Source organism: Sarcophilus harrisii, chromosome X (assembly GCF_902635505.1).
Source record: "Sarcophilus harrisii chromosome X, mSarHar1.11, whole genome shotgun sequence".
Classification (NCBI taxonomy): Eukaryota; Metazoa; Chordata; class Mammalia; order Dasyuromorphia; family Dasyuridae; genus Sarcophilus; species Sarcophilus harrisii.
The window spans coordinates 76860725-76878187 of record NC_045432.1 but is presented as its reverse complement, the minus strand read 5'-3'; the positions used below and the strand labels follow the sequence as shown (position 1 = coordinate 76878187).

The 17463-nt window shown below is 44.7% G+C and overlaps 1 protein-coding gene across 1 annotated transcript in view; it reads right to left on the bottom strand.

Moving 5' to 3' along the window:
* TRPC5 (transient receptor potential cation channel subfamily C member 5) overlaps positions 1-16895 on the bottom strand; it is a 95839-nt gene extending 78944 nt beyond the window's left edge. The window contains exon 1 of the mRNA XM_003774925.2: positions 16808-16895. The gene's annotated coding sequence lies outside the window, so the exon portion shown is untranslated. The remainder of the gene's footprint in view (positions 1-16807) is intronic.
* Positions 16896-17463: the final 568 nt, after the last annotated feature.

Sequence of the window (17463 nt, the reverse complement as noted above, 5' to 3'; positions counted from 1 at the left end):
CTATCAAGGACAGAACCAGAACAGTCCAAAGGGAATTGAAATGCAAGACAAGTCAGGACACACTAAAAAAGCACTTCACGGCCCTTGAGAAGTTCAAGCCACTAGGTCTTGATGAACTGTATCTGTGAGAACGGAAAGAACTGGCAGATGCGGCTGCCGAGTCACTGTCAGCCATCTTTGAAAGATCAGGGTTAACTGAAGGACAAGAGCTGCTGTCCTGATTTTCCAAAAAGGGAAGAGAATGGAATCGGGAAACCGGAGGCCAGGAGCAGGGAGAAAGTCTCCTGAGGAGACTGTGGGGCAGTGATCCAGGGTTGTTAGAGTATTTACAAGGTGTTTATCAGATGTTGCCGAAACTCAGAAGAATAAACCTTGCCAAGTCCGACAGAACTACACACTTTTAAAGAACTCCCTTGTTTGTTTTCATCCACGTGGAGTTGGGGCCAAGCCATCAATCTGAGTGTTTGTCTGGACCACAGCTCATTATTCAACAGATCTGAGTTCTGAATCAAAGAGTAATTGTAGAGGCAGCTAAGTGGAACAGTGGATAGAGCACCAGTCCTGAAGTCAGGAGGACCTGAGTTCAAATCTGGTCTCAGACACTTAATGCTTCCTAACTCATTTGATCCCAGTTGCCTCAGCAAAAACAAACAAACGAAAAAAGATGAGTAACTTTAAGCACCCCATGGGGACTCCCAGTGGGAGAATCAATACCAGCAGGATGGTTAAAAAGCAAGGCCCCTCACTCCAAAAGGACATCCTGTCTGCACAACACTGTCCTAAAGACTATGGCAACGTCGACCTCTTGAGAACTAGCTACTTCCTAGTTCACAAAGGGATGGCTCCCACTAGTTTCTGGCCATCTGTCCCAGTGCTTAAAATGCTGAGCCTCCCTTTCAGTCAGGTCCCACTGGGTTTGGAGGCTCTGCTTAAAGTACAAAAGCATGTCTGGAAGCAAGGGGAAATCCATTTAGCCAATATCTGCCATTGGCACCTTAGCTTGAATTAGTTATCGGTCCACTGAGGGAGTGAAGCCTGAAGGAGCCACACATGCAAGGAAGGAGCCCAATCTGGAGTCAAAAGACTCTTGACAGAATCAAACGAGATCATGAATATGAAATGTTTTGTAAACCTTAAGCTATTGAAAAACTGGGAGCTATGAATATAGAGCTTGAAAGTACTGAAAATTTGGGAGGAGAGGAGAGCAGAAGAAAAGTCGCTGTATACAGCTGTGACTTTCTCTTCAGGCTTTGGCTACTCATTCCTCCAGGGCCGTGGTGAAGGGGAAAGAAGGATGGATTTAGAATTGGAGGATTCTGGTGCAAGGGAGATCCCTTCTGTGGAATATAGCTCCTTATCTACAAAACGTGGCTACTGGGCCAGATGACTTTGGAGGCCCAGTTCGGGAGCTGGGCTGCTATGGTTCTAGTAAGGCTGGCTCCTACTGGTTCCCAAGGACTCTCTGCCCTTTGGAATAGAAGTATCTCCCCAGGGATTCCACTGGGACTGACATTGTCCCAGAGATAAAGCTTATTGAGTGGGGGGGGGGAGAGAGAGAGAGAGAGAGAGAGAGAGAGAGAGAGAGAGAGAGAGTGTGTGTGTACATCTGTGCATGTGAGGGATAGGATCACACCTGTGTTTTAGAAAAATCACTTTGGCAGATGAGTGGAGAATGGATGGGTTTGGGTAGAGATGAAAGGGGCTTGGTCTTTAGGCTAAAAAAAGATAAGAAACTTGTATATGGGCAGAGTGCATTCCCCATAAGTAGAATAATGACCTCCTCCACTCCACCTTTCAGAATTCTTTCTCTTCGAGCCTACCCTGATACTCAACTTTCCTTCCTTGAGTCTTACCAGAGCTTTTTGTTTGGATTTCTCCTTTGCTCTCCTTAGCCCTTCCCTTGCCTTATATCTGGGCACACCACATCGGGTCCTCTTCTGGTAGAATACAGTCTCCTAAGACGTTCTGTGGATTTGATGCTTAACAAAAGTTGGTTACATCGAATTGAGCAGAGGACAGATATGTTCTGGGGAGACCGAATAGGCCAGAGGGAGGAAGAACACTCAGGAAGTCATTGTAATCCCTGATGAGACAGTGCAGACGATCATGGAGGAAGTGGCAATTGAAAGGCGATAGCAAGAAGAAGGAAGGATTCACAGGATTTTGTGATTGATTGGCTGTCTCAGGAGGAAAAAGGGAGGCATAATGGTCAGAGGCAACTGGGAGATCTTGAGTCTGGGTACCTGACCAGACAGAAATAAGAAATGGGGAAAGCAAGTAGAGAGAAACCAGGGGTTTGATTTGGGAATATATAGTCAGTCAATGAGCACTTATTCTGTGTTTGGGATGTAAAAAAAAGTAAAACCCGACCCTGCCTTCAAGGAGCTCCCAATCTAATGAGGGAGGCCAGATAACTATGGACAAACAAAATGGTTAAAGAGTAACAAGATTGTTAAAGATTAAGATAATTATCAAAGAGTAACAAAATTAACAGAGGAGCAAAATTGTTAAAAGAATTAGACAATTATCAAAGAGTAACAAAACTATCAAAGGGAGACACAACTGTCAGAGTAACAAAATTGTTGAACAGTAACAAGATGATTCAAGAATAAATTGGGGTAGTCTCGGAGAAGAAAAGTCACTAAGAATAAGGACTGGGAAAGGAATAGGGATGCTTGAAGCCCAGGGGCTGTTGATGGTTCCTAGAGGCTACTACTTTCTCTCTAAATGACTTTCGAGGCTTGTCCAAGTGACACTTCCCCACCAGCAGACACATTTAATCTGCTCCTTTCTAGAGCCTGTGACACACAAAACAAACTCTCCTGAAAGACTGCATTAGATATGTGTGACAGGAGGCCTCAGGTGGTCCTGAGTTAGGGAGTTACTCAGGCCAGATGCCCTCTCTGCTCCTTTTCCCCCTCTTCACCTTGGAAATGCTCAGAACTATGGGAGGAGCTCAAAGTTGATCAGCAAGGGGCTGATGGGGATCTCCAACTCCTACTTTTTGAGCTGGAGGTCCCAGCCTCCTTAGTATGGTTTCCTAATTGGCCTCTTATTGAAAAGAACCGTTCAAAGCAAAGGTTCCAAACTAGGCTGGCATCTGTTCTGGCTAGCCTGCCCATGCAGATTAGAGCCTGGGAGACTGCATGGATACTCCCAGTAGGAGCGATTCCTCTACCAGAATTCAAGGGAGAGAGAGGGCTGAGGAAGCATGGGACAGCAGCCGGACTAATGGTCATTTTGATCTCTGTCTGGCCTCCGGACCCAGATGAGGCTGTGGCTTTGCCCAGTCCTCCCTCATTTCAAATCCAATTCACTTGAGTGTCATGATGTCACCTCCCTGATATCTTGGGCCCCTTCTGACAAAGGCTAAAAAGCAACAAGGGCTCTCGTGGTGAGGCTCAAGTGAGCCACCTGCCCGGGGGGAATCACTTGCCTTCATCCTCCTGGGCTAAATAGGGCTAATTCTCTTTGCAGGGTAGGCTAGTCCTGGTCTGACTCTGTTGGTCCCAGGATTCATCCCTCAGGGGCCTCCAGATCTACAGCCCGGAGGTAGATGCCGAGACTCTGAGATAGACAAATAGCTCTCCAATGAAAAGATCCCTTGTGATCTTTTCATATAATGTTGCTTGGAAACAGTTCCATTTTCCTTTTCTCTTAGCAGAGGTTGGAGCTGTCAAAGAGCCTACCCCTGTGCTGACAGCAGCAGAGCCGGTCTATCATCACCTGCCTAGGCCGAGATTTTGCAGTGCTAGGCAAGGTGGGATTGGCATCTGTCTGGCCCAGGTGAATTGCCAGGGCCCAGGGCCTTGAGGAAAGTGCTCAGCAAGGGCTGGGGAAGAGGCAGGGCTGGGACAGGATGGCAGGATTGGCCACCGGCAGGGAGGAGAAGGGAAATGAGTAGGGTGGAGGTGGAAAGAAATGGTAGCCAAAGGAGGCTGGCCAGAGTCCCTGGTTCGCTTTGAGCCTTGGGGGCCGATGAGGTCAACCATGTTTGTTCCCTTTTTTTTTGGTCAGTTAAAGCTAGTCTCTCTAGCAAGATCACAGCCTTTTTAAAGGTATAAAAAGGTAACTTTCTTTTGCCTGTGCCTCAAATCAGCAAACTGACCTAGATTAATGTCCTTGCAGATGCAGACATTGCTGTTCTGGATGCTCTTTGATAAAGGCATTTTCATATGCTTGTCTGATTTTGCCAAAAAACCTCCCAAAGTCCCCACGTTTGTTCGTTCACGCAGTCACTCATCCTACAAGGGTTTCGCACCTACTACGTACGGGACATCCTGGAGGCACAAAAATCGGTCCTGCCTGCAACAAGTTTGCATTACGTTAGGGAAACAACACAAACACGTAAAAATCTATCCCAAGAGAAACACAGGGGAATGGCTATGTGTGGAGGGTGGAGGCGGGGAGTCCAAATAGGAGTCCAAGCAGTGATGCAGGCCTGAACTGGTGTGGTAACTTTCCGACCTTTGGACAATTTAGCCCAGTGAGGATCATTATCTTGTGTGCTCTATAGCAGCCCACATGGTTTGACCAGGGATTTTTTTTTTCTGCCATGTCCTTCAGGGAAGGACTCGAGCAATGAACCAGAATGCCTAAATTTGAGACTGGTGCTGAAAACTCTAGATTCTGTTTTTTTCTCTATCCAAGTTCTCTTCTGATGACTCATCTTGGTGTAGAGGTGACCTCTGGATCTAAGTATGGGTGGCCAGTGGATGGCATCTGGGAAGCAGTTTAGAACAGTGAAGTAGCTCAGCTCCAGGTCAGCTGGGAATGATTCATTCTTGGGTTGTAGCGGTTTTCCTCTTTTTTCCCTCCACAGCAACTCTTGAAAACTATTTCCTCAATCACAGAGATGCTGTGATCTGCCCTTGGGGAGGGAAGGAACATCTATCTCAACCTTAAACTTCCGAGACTCAAGCAGACCCAGGTGGGCGAGTACAGGGACAGATCCCACAGATATACTGACTGCTCAAGGACTCATGTCTCCCCACTCTACTTCCCCCATGCTAAGGCAAAACAAAGTTCCCTGAGGATGGGAGGGACACAATCACCTACAGCTCTCCGCCAAGTAAGATAGCAGAGTGGGGAGCTTAAGGTGGGAAGGGCCACGGTATAGACTAGAAGAACTTCACTGGAGACCAAGGGTACCAGCGATGAAACCAATGGCGTCAGATGTGTCTCCGTCCCAGAACTCCACCTCGTCTGGGCCCTACAACCCTTGGGGGCCTTTCTGGTAAAGTCTACGATACACTCCCACTCAGAATCACCGTTATTGCCTACATTCAAAATTGTGCTAAATTAGAATTGAGGGCAGTACTTTTTTTTCTCACTTAAGTTTGTAGATCCCCTGAAATCAACTCATGACCCCCCAAGGAAGTTCACAGACCCAAAGTTAAAAGTCCCTCCAAAGTACAAAGTCTAGGAAACAAGCAAAGTGAACTGGAGAATGCAAGGGAACAATTTGACCTTCGAGGGACTGCTGAGAATTAGTGAAGATGATTGGGACATGATTCTATATCATTCAAAAAGAGAGTCTAGGGGGCAGCTCGATGGCACAGTGGATAGAGCACCGGCTGTGAAGTTAGGAGGAGCCGAATTCAAATCCATCCTCTTCCTAGCTGTGGGACAAAGCTTAACCCCAATTGCTTCAGCAAAAAAGAGAATCTAGGTAAAGGGAGCGGGGGGGGGGGGTGTAGAATAATGGGTACATCCGGGTGTCAACTGAGGTCCTCAAAAGTCCTCTCAGCCTCCAACCTCTGAAGGCTTTGTGTCTTACTGACAGTATCTTCTTTTACAGGGTTCGAAATCCCCTTAATTCCTGGCCAAGGTATGAATTCCTTGCCTGGTCCTGAATTACCCCCCTGTTATTTTCAGGGTGACCGACCAGTTTATGTATTCCTGGGCCACCAGCTTCCAAAGGGAGAGCACTATGTGTGTACACACACATGCACATACACACACACACACACAACACAACCAGAGCCAGCAGGTTGGAGATATGAGCTTCAGTTCCCTGGAGAGGCTGGGTAACCGTGTGGCCCATCCAGGGAGCCCCAAACGATGAAGCACCGGAGGTGCAGTGATGGCAGAAGTTCTGGCCCAACCCAATGGTCTTAGTAGAGGAGTTCTTTAACCAAGAAGGAGGTAGGGCCAAGCGCCAGCGAGAGACAAGCTGGGCCCTTGTCCTTCACTACTTCTGTGAGTTCCGTGGATTGGACAGATTCGGGGTAAGAGGGCACTAGCTCTAATATCCCTGAACATCTTCCCTTTGGGGGAAGCCTTGAGTGTAGATAAATAGTGTGAATCTGGAGGTCTGTGTATCTTCCTGGAAAAGGGCAAAGTTTCATAGAAGGGAACCAGTGTTCTCCACTGAGCTTGGCTGTGAGTCTTTTTTGCTGGTTAAATAAAATCCACTGCACAATGTTTTCTTAGTCAGTGCATGGCACGAGTACTGAGGGCCCTTTTCCTTTTATTACGAAGACCTTATAGATCAAGCAACAAGAAGGGCATAGTTGAGGGCACTGGGGTGAACTTCAACAGGGTCAGAGCTGGAAGTGATATTGTCATGGGAGGACCAGGTAGACTACCTTGAAATAAGAAAACACATGAGGAATTTGGAAAAGAGATCATAAGCCAGGCAGGATAGAGCAGTGGGGAGTGTCAGGTAGCTGGACAGCTGACATCTGCTACAGCTCTCTCTCTCTCTCTCTCTCTCACACACACACACACACACACACACACACACACACACACTCTCTCTCCCCCAAAAAACAAAATGACTAATAATTTCCTGGCTCGACTTACTGATAATTTCATCCTTCAAGAAATGGAAAAAACCAATGAGGGAAACTGCAATTCTGGACCTGTTTCTTATCATCAAAGAGAGATGGTTTTTGGGTTAGAAATACTGAAAATCTGGGGAGAGATCATCATTGCATTTTAGAATTTGTGAGGGAGGAGATCAGTATCAGGTCTAGCAGATCTGGGAAAGCAAATCTCAAAGGGTCCAAAGGAAAAATGGGTAGGAACCAATGGCCCCAAGTTCTAGAAAAGAATTGTGTTTAGGAAGGACAGGAAGCTCTCGAGAATGGCATTCAAAAGAAAAGGAGACACAGGCCTGAAGAGGAAGAAGCTGTTTAAAGGACATGATGTGGATGCACAGGAAACTCATTAAGCAGTGTGGATTTAAGAGACTATAGAAGATGTAACTAAAAGAATGCAATGGGGGTAGGTAGGTGGTACAGTGGATAGAGCACCAGCCCTGAAGTCAGGAGGACACGAGTTCAAATCTGGTCTCAGACACTTAACACTTCCTAGCTGTGTGACCTTGGGCAAGTCACTTAACCCCGATTGCCTCAGGGAAAAAAAATAAAAGAAATAAAAGAACACAATGGCATGACACGGCAAGGTCCAATAGGAATGTGGTGGGAGCTCGACAGCTCAGAATGAGTTAAATCTGACTAGGAAAGCCAGGGCCTCACAAATGGCTTCAGTTTTTTGAAAGCTATTCTGGGGAAGAGAGGAAGGTCAAAGAAAGGACAGGACTGATGATCAGGATGGATGGACATAATAAACAATGGAGAGAAGGCAAACTCGCTTAATTTTTATTCTGCTTCTGTTTTCCCTCTCAAGAAAAGTGCTGCACGGTGTGGAAAGGGCAGGCCCAAAGTTGTTAAGAGAAGGCTGGGAAGCCAACATAAAGAGGCAGAATTCCGAGCTGCTAGCTGGCCATGACAAGTTCCAGCCACTGGGCTGCAATGGACTGCTCTCCATGGTACTGAAAGCCCGGCAAGGTGGGATTGCTGGGCCCCTGTCAGGGATCATGGCAAGATCAAGGAGAATGGGAGAGGTGCCACAAACTGGAGAAGGGTAAATGTCCCAGTAGAAATAAGGGAAGAGAATGAAGTCTGCAAACTATAGAGCCAGTGTTTGACTTGGGTCGCCTGGGAAATTCTTAAGAAATCCTTAGTTAGCTGGTGGCCACGATATTGGAGCTGGAGTCAGGAAGACCGAATTCAAATTCAGTTTCAGACACTTGCTAGCTGTGTGATTCTGGGCAAGTCACATAACCTTCATTTATCTCAGTTTCCTCAATTATAAAATATGGATAATAATAGCATTTATCTTGCAAGGTTATGAGGTCCAAATGAAATCATACTTGTAAAAATGTGTTTGGCACATAGTAGGCATAGTAGGCACTGGAAAAATGCTTATTTCCTTCCCTATTCCCTCTCATAATTAGTAAACATTCAGAGAAGGAAACAGTAATAATGAAGGAACAGCAGCACAATTTTCTTAAAATAAATGATCTAATAGATGGTCCAAGGAGTTTTCAAAAGAACAGTAAACTATCTTTGTGTACCTTTGATCCTATCAGATTGTCCCCACTTTTTTCCCTTCTCTCTCTCTCTCTCTCTCTCTCTCTCTCTCTCTCTCTCTCTCTCTCTCTCTGTGTATGTGTGTGTGTGTGTGTGTGTGTGTGTGTGTGTCTGTCTCTATTTCTGTCTGTCTCTCTCATTTTCAATCTCTCCCTGTCTCTTGGTCCTTCCCCACTCAAATCCTCCCCCACTTCCTTAAGATACTACCTCACCAGATACTACCATGTCCACCAGCTCTCAGCTTCTAGCTATCCTTCCTTTCATGGTCATGCTCTTTGAACAGGCCCTTTACACTTGCAATCTCAATTTCCCTTCCTCTATCTCTACTAATGTCTCTACAATCTGGCTTCTCCCTCATCATTCCATTCAAACTGCTCTCTCCCAAATTACCAGTGATCTGTTCATTACCAAATTAAATGCTTTTTTCTCAGTCCTTCTCCTTGACCTCTCGATAGCCTTTGGCACTACTGGCTACCATCCCTCTTGGATATTCTCTCGTCTCTGAGTTTTCTGCCACTGCTCCTCTCTGGGTTTTCCTTTGCTGGGCTAATGGAATCATATGAAAACATGCTCCAAATCACTGATAATAAGACATGCAAATTAACTCTGAGGTTTTACTTCACGCCCTGAAAACTGGCAAAGATAGTAAAAAAAAAATGAAAATAGTCAACATTGGAGGACTTGGGCAAAAACAATCTTGAATACATGATTGTGGGAGAAGTGGTCCAGCTCTTCTGGAAAATACTTTGGAATTATAGGAGAAGAGGGACATGCTCTTTGAAGCAGATGCCGTCCTATTGGCTCCCCTGGCTGGAAATCTAGATTCTACCCCAGAAAAGCTGAGCTCGGCCTGGCAATCTCTTGTCACGTCTTGTCTGGTGCCGGGCCTCTATAATGCTTCCCACCTCTACACCAGGTTCCCTGCATCCTGGCTGCTGTCTTCATCTCTCTGGCCAGACCTCAGGGCTCTGACCATGGGGAATAGGTGAACCTTGTTGTGAAGCAGATCTCCATATACTTTCCTGGTCATCGCCACCCCAGGCCTGGCCAGGACTTCAAACCATCCCCTTCCAATACCCCTTTACATATTGATTTCCCTCCAATTAGACTGTCAGCTCTTTCAGGGAAGGACAATAGTCCCAGTACTCAGTGCAGACTAGGTTCTGAATTCATACTATAGAAATGTGTCTGTCCAATTCTCAGACAAAGAAATTGAAACTATTTCTAGCCATATGAAAAAATGCTCCAAGTCATTATTAATCAGAGAAATGCAAATTAAGACAACTCTGAGATACCACTACACACCTGTCAGATTGGCTAGAATGACAGGGAAAGATAACGCGGATTGTTAGAGGGGACGTGGGAAAATAGGGACACTGATACATTGTTGGTAGAATTGTGAATACATCCAGCCATTCTGGAGAGCGATTTGGAACTATGCTCAAAAAGTTATCAAACTGTGCAAACCCTTTGACCCAGCAATACCTCTACTAGGTCTATATCCCAGAGAGATGATAAAGAAGGGAAAGGGACCTGTATGTGCACGAATGTTTGTGGCAGCCCTGTTTGTAGTGGCCAGAAACTGGAAACTGAGTGGATGCCCATCAATTGGAGAATGGCTGAATAAATTGGGGTATATGAATGTTGTGGAATATTATTCATTGTTCGGTAAGAAATGACCAGCAGGATGATTTCAGAAAGGCCTGGGGAGACTTACATGAACTGATGCTGAGCGAAATGAGCAAGACCAGGAGATCATTCTATACTTCAACAATAATACTAGATGATGACCAGTTCTGATGGACGTGGCCATCCTCAGCAATGAGATGAACCAAATCAGTTCCAATGGAGCAGGAATGAACTGAACCAGCTACATAGAATTCCCAATCCCTCTATTTTTGTCCACTTCATTTTTGATTTCCTTCACAGGCTAATTGTACACTCTTTCAGAGTCCAATTCTTTTTGTACAGCAAGATAACGTTTGGGACATGTACATTTATATTGTATTTAATTTGTATTTTAACATATTTAACATGTATTGGTCAACCTGCCATCTGGGGGAGGGAGTGGGGAGAAGGAAGGGAAAATTTGGAACAAAAGGTTTGGCAATTGTCAATGCTGTAAAATTACCCATGCATGCATCTTGTAAATAAAAAGCTATAATAATAATAAAAAAAGAAATTTGTCTGTCTTCTCTTCTCCAATCCTTCTCAAGGCAGAGGGAGGGAAGGGTGGTAAGATAAGAAAAAAAAAAAGCAAGCCTCCAGGCCCCCATGGCTGGGGTTACGACTACCCTATCCAATCAGAGTCTGGGCCCAGTTCTGTTTGGCACAACCCCTCCTCCCACCCTACCCTCCTACAGCCAGCAACTGTACCACCCTTTATAGCCAGTCCTTATCCTTGGCTTACAAGTCTGCCTTGCCAACTTCCCTCAGCTACATTGCTCCAATATATAGGAAGCTTCACCTTGGAGACTTGCTGAGGAGAGAGGGTAATTTTAATTACGTGCAATTCTTATCATCTGGCCCGACTTCCAAACCTAACCCTCAGCAAGACTAAACTTCACTGTACATGCGACAACTCAAGAGGAGGTGCCTAGATTCAGAGTAACTTAAATCAACAATGGTCCTAGAAAGCCAAGGATGGAACAGAGAAGTGGGGCCCATAAAGACACAAGGTCGCACAAACCGCCGGACAATCTTCTTGAATCAGACGGTTTTTTCCTTAACTATTTTTCCATTGTTACAAAAGAAGTTTCATTTTCACGGCCCTTGGGTGTGGAGTACATATTAATATTAATTAACATCACAATTTATAATACTAATTAATATAATTCACATTATAGTTTTATAATATTAATTAATATAATAATCAATATCACAATTATTTATAACAATATAATAACCAATATATTTACCATTATACTTATTTATAATAATAATTAATATTACAATGATTTATAATATTAATCTAGTAAACAATATAATTAATAACACACTCATTTATGGGTTAATAGAATAATTAATATAACAATTATTTATAATATTAATTAACACGATAATTAGCATCACAATTATTCATAATACTAATCAGCTAACATCACAATTGTTTATAATATGAATCAATATAACTAACATTGCAATTATTTATAAAATTATTTATGATAATAATTAATATCACAATTATTTATAATACTAATTAATGTAATAATTAACATTGGAATTATTTATAACATTATTAAAATAAACAAAAATACATTTATTTATATTAATATAATAATTAACATAGCAATTATTTATAATGTAAATTAATATAACTAAAGTTGCAATTATTTATAATGCTAATTACCATAATAGCTAACATCACAATTATTTATATGAATCAATATAATGAACATCACCATTATTTATAATGTGAATTAATATAATAATTATTTATGTATTATATCTAATAATTTTAATTAACTAAAATATAATAATTGATAAATGATCACGGCTTAGAACAAAAGGCATCAAGACGACTGTTTTCTAAAGGACAAGTTATACTAGACTAACACCATGCCCTTTTTTTACAAGGTGATCATGGACCAGGACAGCAGACTTTGGATACAGTTCATGGCATTCTTGAAAAAGCATCTGACCAAGTCTCTCGGGCTAATGTTATCCACGTGATGGAGAGGGGGGAAAGACAAAAGTGCATTCTGGTGGCTTTGCCATGGCTTGGATCGCTGAAGTCAAAGTGTGGTCATTAACGGTTCAATGTCACCTTAGAAGATCTCCAATAGACAGCCCAGCTATCTGTGCTTAGCCCTGTGTGAGGTGAACCGATCCAACCATCGTGTCTGCCAGCGCCCGTAACCCTTATGACTGCCTGAATCTCTTATGGGGGAGCGGGGGGAGGAATGTCTGCCATGTTTATCTTGGCCTTGTATGAAGGCACAGAGAGAACGCTGGAGAATTTGCAGGAGATGCTCCAAAGCTGGGCCTAGAGAAAGCTAACCTAATGCCTAATGACATCTGGCTCCCAACCTATTTCACCCGGCGGGAGCACGGGGCTGAATCTAATAAGCGGAAACTGAATAGGGGATAAATGAACATCTTCTGCTCGAGCTGAAGAAATCAACATCCCGAGTACAAAATGGCGGAGCTGGAGCTGGCTAGCAGGCTGTCTAAAAGAGACCTGAGGGATGGAGTGTGCCAGCAGCCTGGAGAAACCAGCAGGGTGTACAGTCCTGTGGCCCTCAAAGCTGAGGTGACTTTGGGTCACGTGACAGAGGGGGAGAACCAGGATGATGGGAGAAGGGACCCCAGAGGGACTGAGTGGCTTCTCCAATGACACACGGCTGGTAAATGGCGCATCTGAATCCAGGTTTTCCTGATTCTAAGTCAAATAGTCTACTACATTACACAGATTCTTAGTGGGAAAGGCCTTAATTTAGACCATCCCACATGGAGACCAGTTGGAGAAGCTGGGGCCGTTCCTGGAGAGCAGACTTGGGCACGGGTGGCAAGGGCCCATGTTTGGGTGTTTCAAGGATTGTCATGGGAAAGAGAAATTACATTTATTCTGCTTAGCCAGGGGTGGGAGGGGGCAGAGGGGAGAAGAACTAAGATGGGGAGTAGAGAAGCAGACTTAGGCTGGCGAGAAGGAAAAGCTTCCTAACAAGTGGAAGGATCTTCAAGTTGAGTGGGTTGCCTCCTGGGATTCTGGCATCTCAATCACCTGAAATTTTCAAGGAAAGGTTCAACGCCTTTTAACGGGGATGACTGTGGGAGACAAGTTGGGCCACCGGATCCAGCTCTGACGTCCTGGGGCTGTACCAATCCTAGTGATTCTAATGTGCGCCATGACCCTGGCCCCCAGCCCGGGCCTTGCTTCTCAGTTCCACCCCCTCTCTCCCTACCTGTGGAGAAGATTGTGTATTCCACAGACAAGTGAAAACTACCATTATTAAACTTGTAATTAGCTGGCCTTTTCGGGCCTCTGTTTGATTGGGTGGTGACTTGACACACATTAGTAATTAAGGCACCTCAAGCACTAATCGCTATTATTTGCTCAGGCTTGGCAAGCAGAGTCCCGGAGAGTGTATTTACAGGGAGGGTTGGGGCAGCCTGGTAGTTTTCTTTCTACAATGCTCTCTGCCCAGGAGCCGCTGTCAGCCGGCAGGCCCCGAGAAGAACAGGTCTGGAAACTGCAGAACTGGGATGGCTTTTAGAACTCGACTTCAACCTCTTGTATTTGATTGGAGGGAGGTTTGGGGTAAGGGAGAAACTGAGGCTCAGAGAGGGGGGCTGGCATTCGCTCAAGGCCACGGATGTAAAATTCTCCGGCTTATGGAAATGGGGTGAAAGCCAGCCTGGTCCAGCTACAAAGAGGAAGCTTCCGTGGAGGAGTCAAGGGAGAAGAACAGGCAGGGGATGACGCCATTTTCACTTGAGGATTCAGTCTCTGGGGCTGCCTAGTTGCACAGACTGTTTCTGGGCCTTGAAGTTCCTTCTACCACCCTACCCTGCTTTTTTTTTTTTTTTTTTTTTTGCTGAGGTAATTGGGGTTAAGTGACTTGCCCAGGGTCCCACAGCTAGGAAATGTTAAGTGTCTGAGACCAAATTTGAACTCAGGTCCTCCTAACTTCAGGGCTGGTGCTCTATCCACTGCACCACCTGGCTCACCAGAGATCTTAGATGACCTCCTTAGGATCAGGAGGAACCAAATGATAATGTTCTCCCCCACCAATCCCCAACTTCAGCCAACCATATGCCTTTTTGCTCCCCATCTACATCATGGCTCTAAGCTACCTGCTTTGGCCCAGGGGTCTTGTTTATTTGCACTTCCACAGAGAAGAGATTGACTTCTAAATGTTCACTGATGGGACACTGGAACACAGGGGAGAAAGGGTTAAACTGCTGGGGAAAAAGCTTTTTACCATGAATCAGAAAGCCACGAGAGAATCCCAAAGAAGAAGAGAGGGGCCATAAAAGAGAAAGAAGACAATGTCCTTATTATCTCAAAGTTCCCACTCGCTCCTGTGGCCAGCCCAGCTTTGCTTAATACCCGAAGTCTTAGGAAATCAAGCTCAATCACAATTTTAGGACTGGTCTGGGGATTTCATTAGGCCATTAGGATTTTAATGCTCAACTTTATTTATGGCTGGGCTCTTCTCCAGGCCTAGTCATTTCTGTCCCCATTGGGAAGGATGAGAAATAAAAAAGCAGCACATTTCTTTGCAGGACTGCCTCGCTGCAGGGCCTCCGGCTGGGCTCAGGGCCTTCTTCGGCCTCAGCGGACACAGCGATGACACGGAGCGCTTCGGCTCACCTGGCCGGTGCTAACCCCCTCCTTACGTTAAAGCTCCTCCATGCCATTGGGCCCTGCCTGGGTTTGCTAGCCTCATGTAGGCAAAGGGCCTAGAACTCACTTCAGTTGGAGCACAGACAACAGGTCACCCCTTCTTAGGGACTAGGTCTCATGGACTCCATTAACAGGAGAAATACTCTCCTCTCCCTTCTCTAATCTGTTCTCCCTTCCCTTCCTTCCTTTCTTCCTTGTCTCAGACCAATGCGGCCTTAGGGAGAGGCAGGAGAAAAACATGGGACTAGATACCCTGGGTTCCATTTCTTGTCTTTATAGCAAAGACATAAAAGGGCAAAGACCAAGGAGTGTGCCTTCATTCAGGCCTGGGCTTGAAGTCGTGGGCCTCCAGACACTGAATTCAAGCAGACACAAAATGGAGAGCTTTGGAAAATGGCATGTGAATGCTGCTGGAGAGAGCAAAGGGTGGGACAGACAAGACAGGAAGAAGACATCGGTCCATGACTCAGGACACTAACATTTTAAAGGGAAGGGACCAAGTTAGGCAGGGGAGTGACTTTGGGTTTCTCAGAAAGGGGGCCACCCTCCAGTCTGCCACTCATTTGGGATCAGGAGGGACACTTCCCAAATATGGTTGCCACCATTTGTTTACCATAGACGTTTCAGAACTAGATGGGACTTTCTATGGCCACCAGCTCCAGCCTTTGGCTTCTTCCTTCTCCTTTGGGGTAGGCTCCTGCTGCCTGATTCCAAACCTAAGTCCTTGAACATGGAATGGCCGGTTCTCAGTCCTCATCCTTCCTGTGCTCTTGGCAGCACTGGACATCGCTGCGCAGACTTTTCTTCTAGAAACTCTCTCCTTTCTAAACTTTCGGGACATCCTTGTCTCTTGGCTCTTCTATTTATCTGACTATTCTGCAGTCTCCTTTGCTGGATCTTCTTCCAGGTCATACTTACTAACTATGGATCTCCCTCAAGGCTCTCCCCTGAGACCTCTTCTTCTTTCTCTCTGTATGCTTAACTGATGACCTGATCAGCTCCCTTGAATTTAATTATCATCTCTATGTATATGCCTCTTAGATCTCTATCTCAGTCCTGATCACTCTCCTGAGCTCCATTACTAAATCACCAAATATCTCTTGGATATGTTGAACTGGATACCCAAAAAGCATCTCAAACTCAATAGGTCTAAAATAGGACCAATTAGCTTTCTCTACAAGCCCTTTCCTCTTCAGAACTTCCATAACATTGGACATTTTCCCAACCATCTAGGTTCAAAATCTTGATATCATTCTTTACTCATCTGTTCTGCCCCCCACCTCAACCTATCAATCCAGTCTTATTGATTCTACCTCTCCAATGTCTTTTACATATCTCCCCTCTACTCACCTTGGGTTACTTACTACTCAAGGAAAGGCTCCCATTACCTTTGGCTTGGACTACCGCAATACCCTCCTAACTGGGCTCCCTGCCTCAAGACTGTCCCTACTTCAATCCATACTCCATACAGCCACCACAATGATTATTTTTTCCAGTGTAGGATTGACCATGTCCCTCTGATACCTAGTAAACTCTAGTGGTTTTCTGTGCCTTCTATGATCAAATATCAATTCTTCCAGTTGACATTTAAATCTCTCCACAACTTGGATCTTCTTTTATACATTATATGTTATTTCATTTTTTATACATTATACATTTTTTTTTACATTATTTGTCTTTACATATTCTCATGCTCCAAGAAAACCGTCCTTGCTAGTTCTTACACAAGACACATCTCCTCCCATTTCTATACCATTTTCCCTGGGCCGCCTTCCCGGTCTACCTCATGGAATCTCTGGTTTCCTCCATCACAACTCAAGGGCCACCTTCAGCTTGATGTCTCTCCCAGTCCCTCCAGCTGCCCTCCAGGATTACCACATATCTGGCTGTATGTTTTGAATACATGTCTCTCTCTGTGTATAAGCATATGTATATATGTGCATATGTACAAATATATATATATATACACACACATGCTGTCTTCCCCATTAGCCTATAATCTCTTTTAAGGGAAGCTCCCACTTCATTTTTGTCTTTGGACTTAATAAATGTTTGTTGACTGATGAATCTGACTTACCTTTAAGGGCTGTTCTTGGGGAAGGAGGGCCTTTGTTTTTCAGTACTCCTGATTCCTAGGATGGCAGGATTTCTGTGCTCCCAGGATTTTCCTATCAAGGTAAGGGATAGGATTAGTACTTTCCAATTCTCCATAAAGTCAATTAGAATCTTTCTTACTGTCCCAAATAAAATGTTAACCATTGAATATTACATTTAGGAGAAACCCGGGATGGTTTCCCCTCACCCTTTCAGCACAATAAATGAGAGATCAGCTTCATCCAGGAAACTGCCAATGCTTCCTTGGCTAAATAAGAAGGAACAACTAAAGAGACGGGCTTAAATGAGGATTGTTCATCTTATCCTCTTCACAGCTGTGACTAGTGTCCCCAAAGACTTCATCCATGTCTTTTAGGGGGGGGTTAAGAAGCCCTCTAAGGCAGCACCAAGATGGCAGAGTAGCATACTAGAGCTGAGCTCCCCAATATATCTCCCCTATAGAAATGTAGAAAATGTTCTAGACCCAGTTCTGATCTGGAAATTTTTAAAAATTGGGGTGTGTAGGAAGCATAGTGATTAGCATATTGGCCCTGGAGTCAAAAAGCCTCAAATCTGGCCTCAGATACTTAACACTTACTAACTAGCTGTATGACCCTGAGCAAGTCACTTAACCCCAAT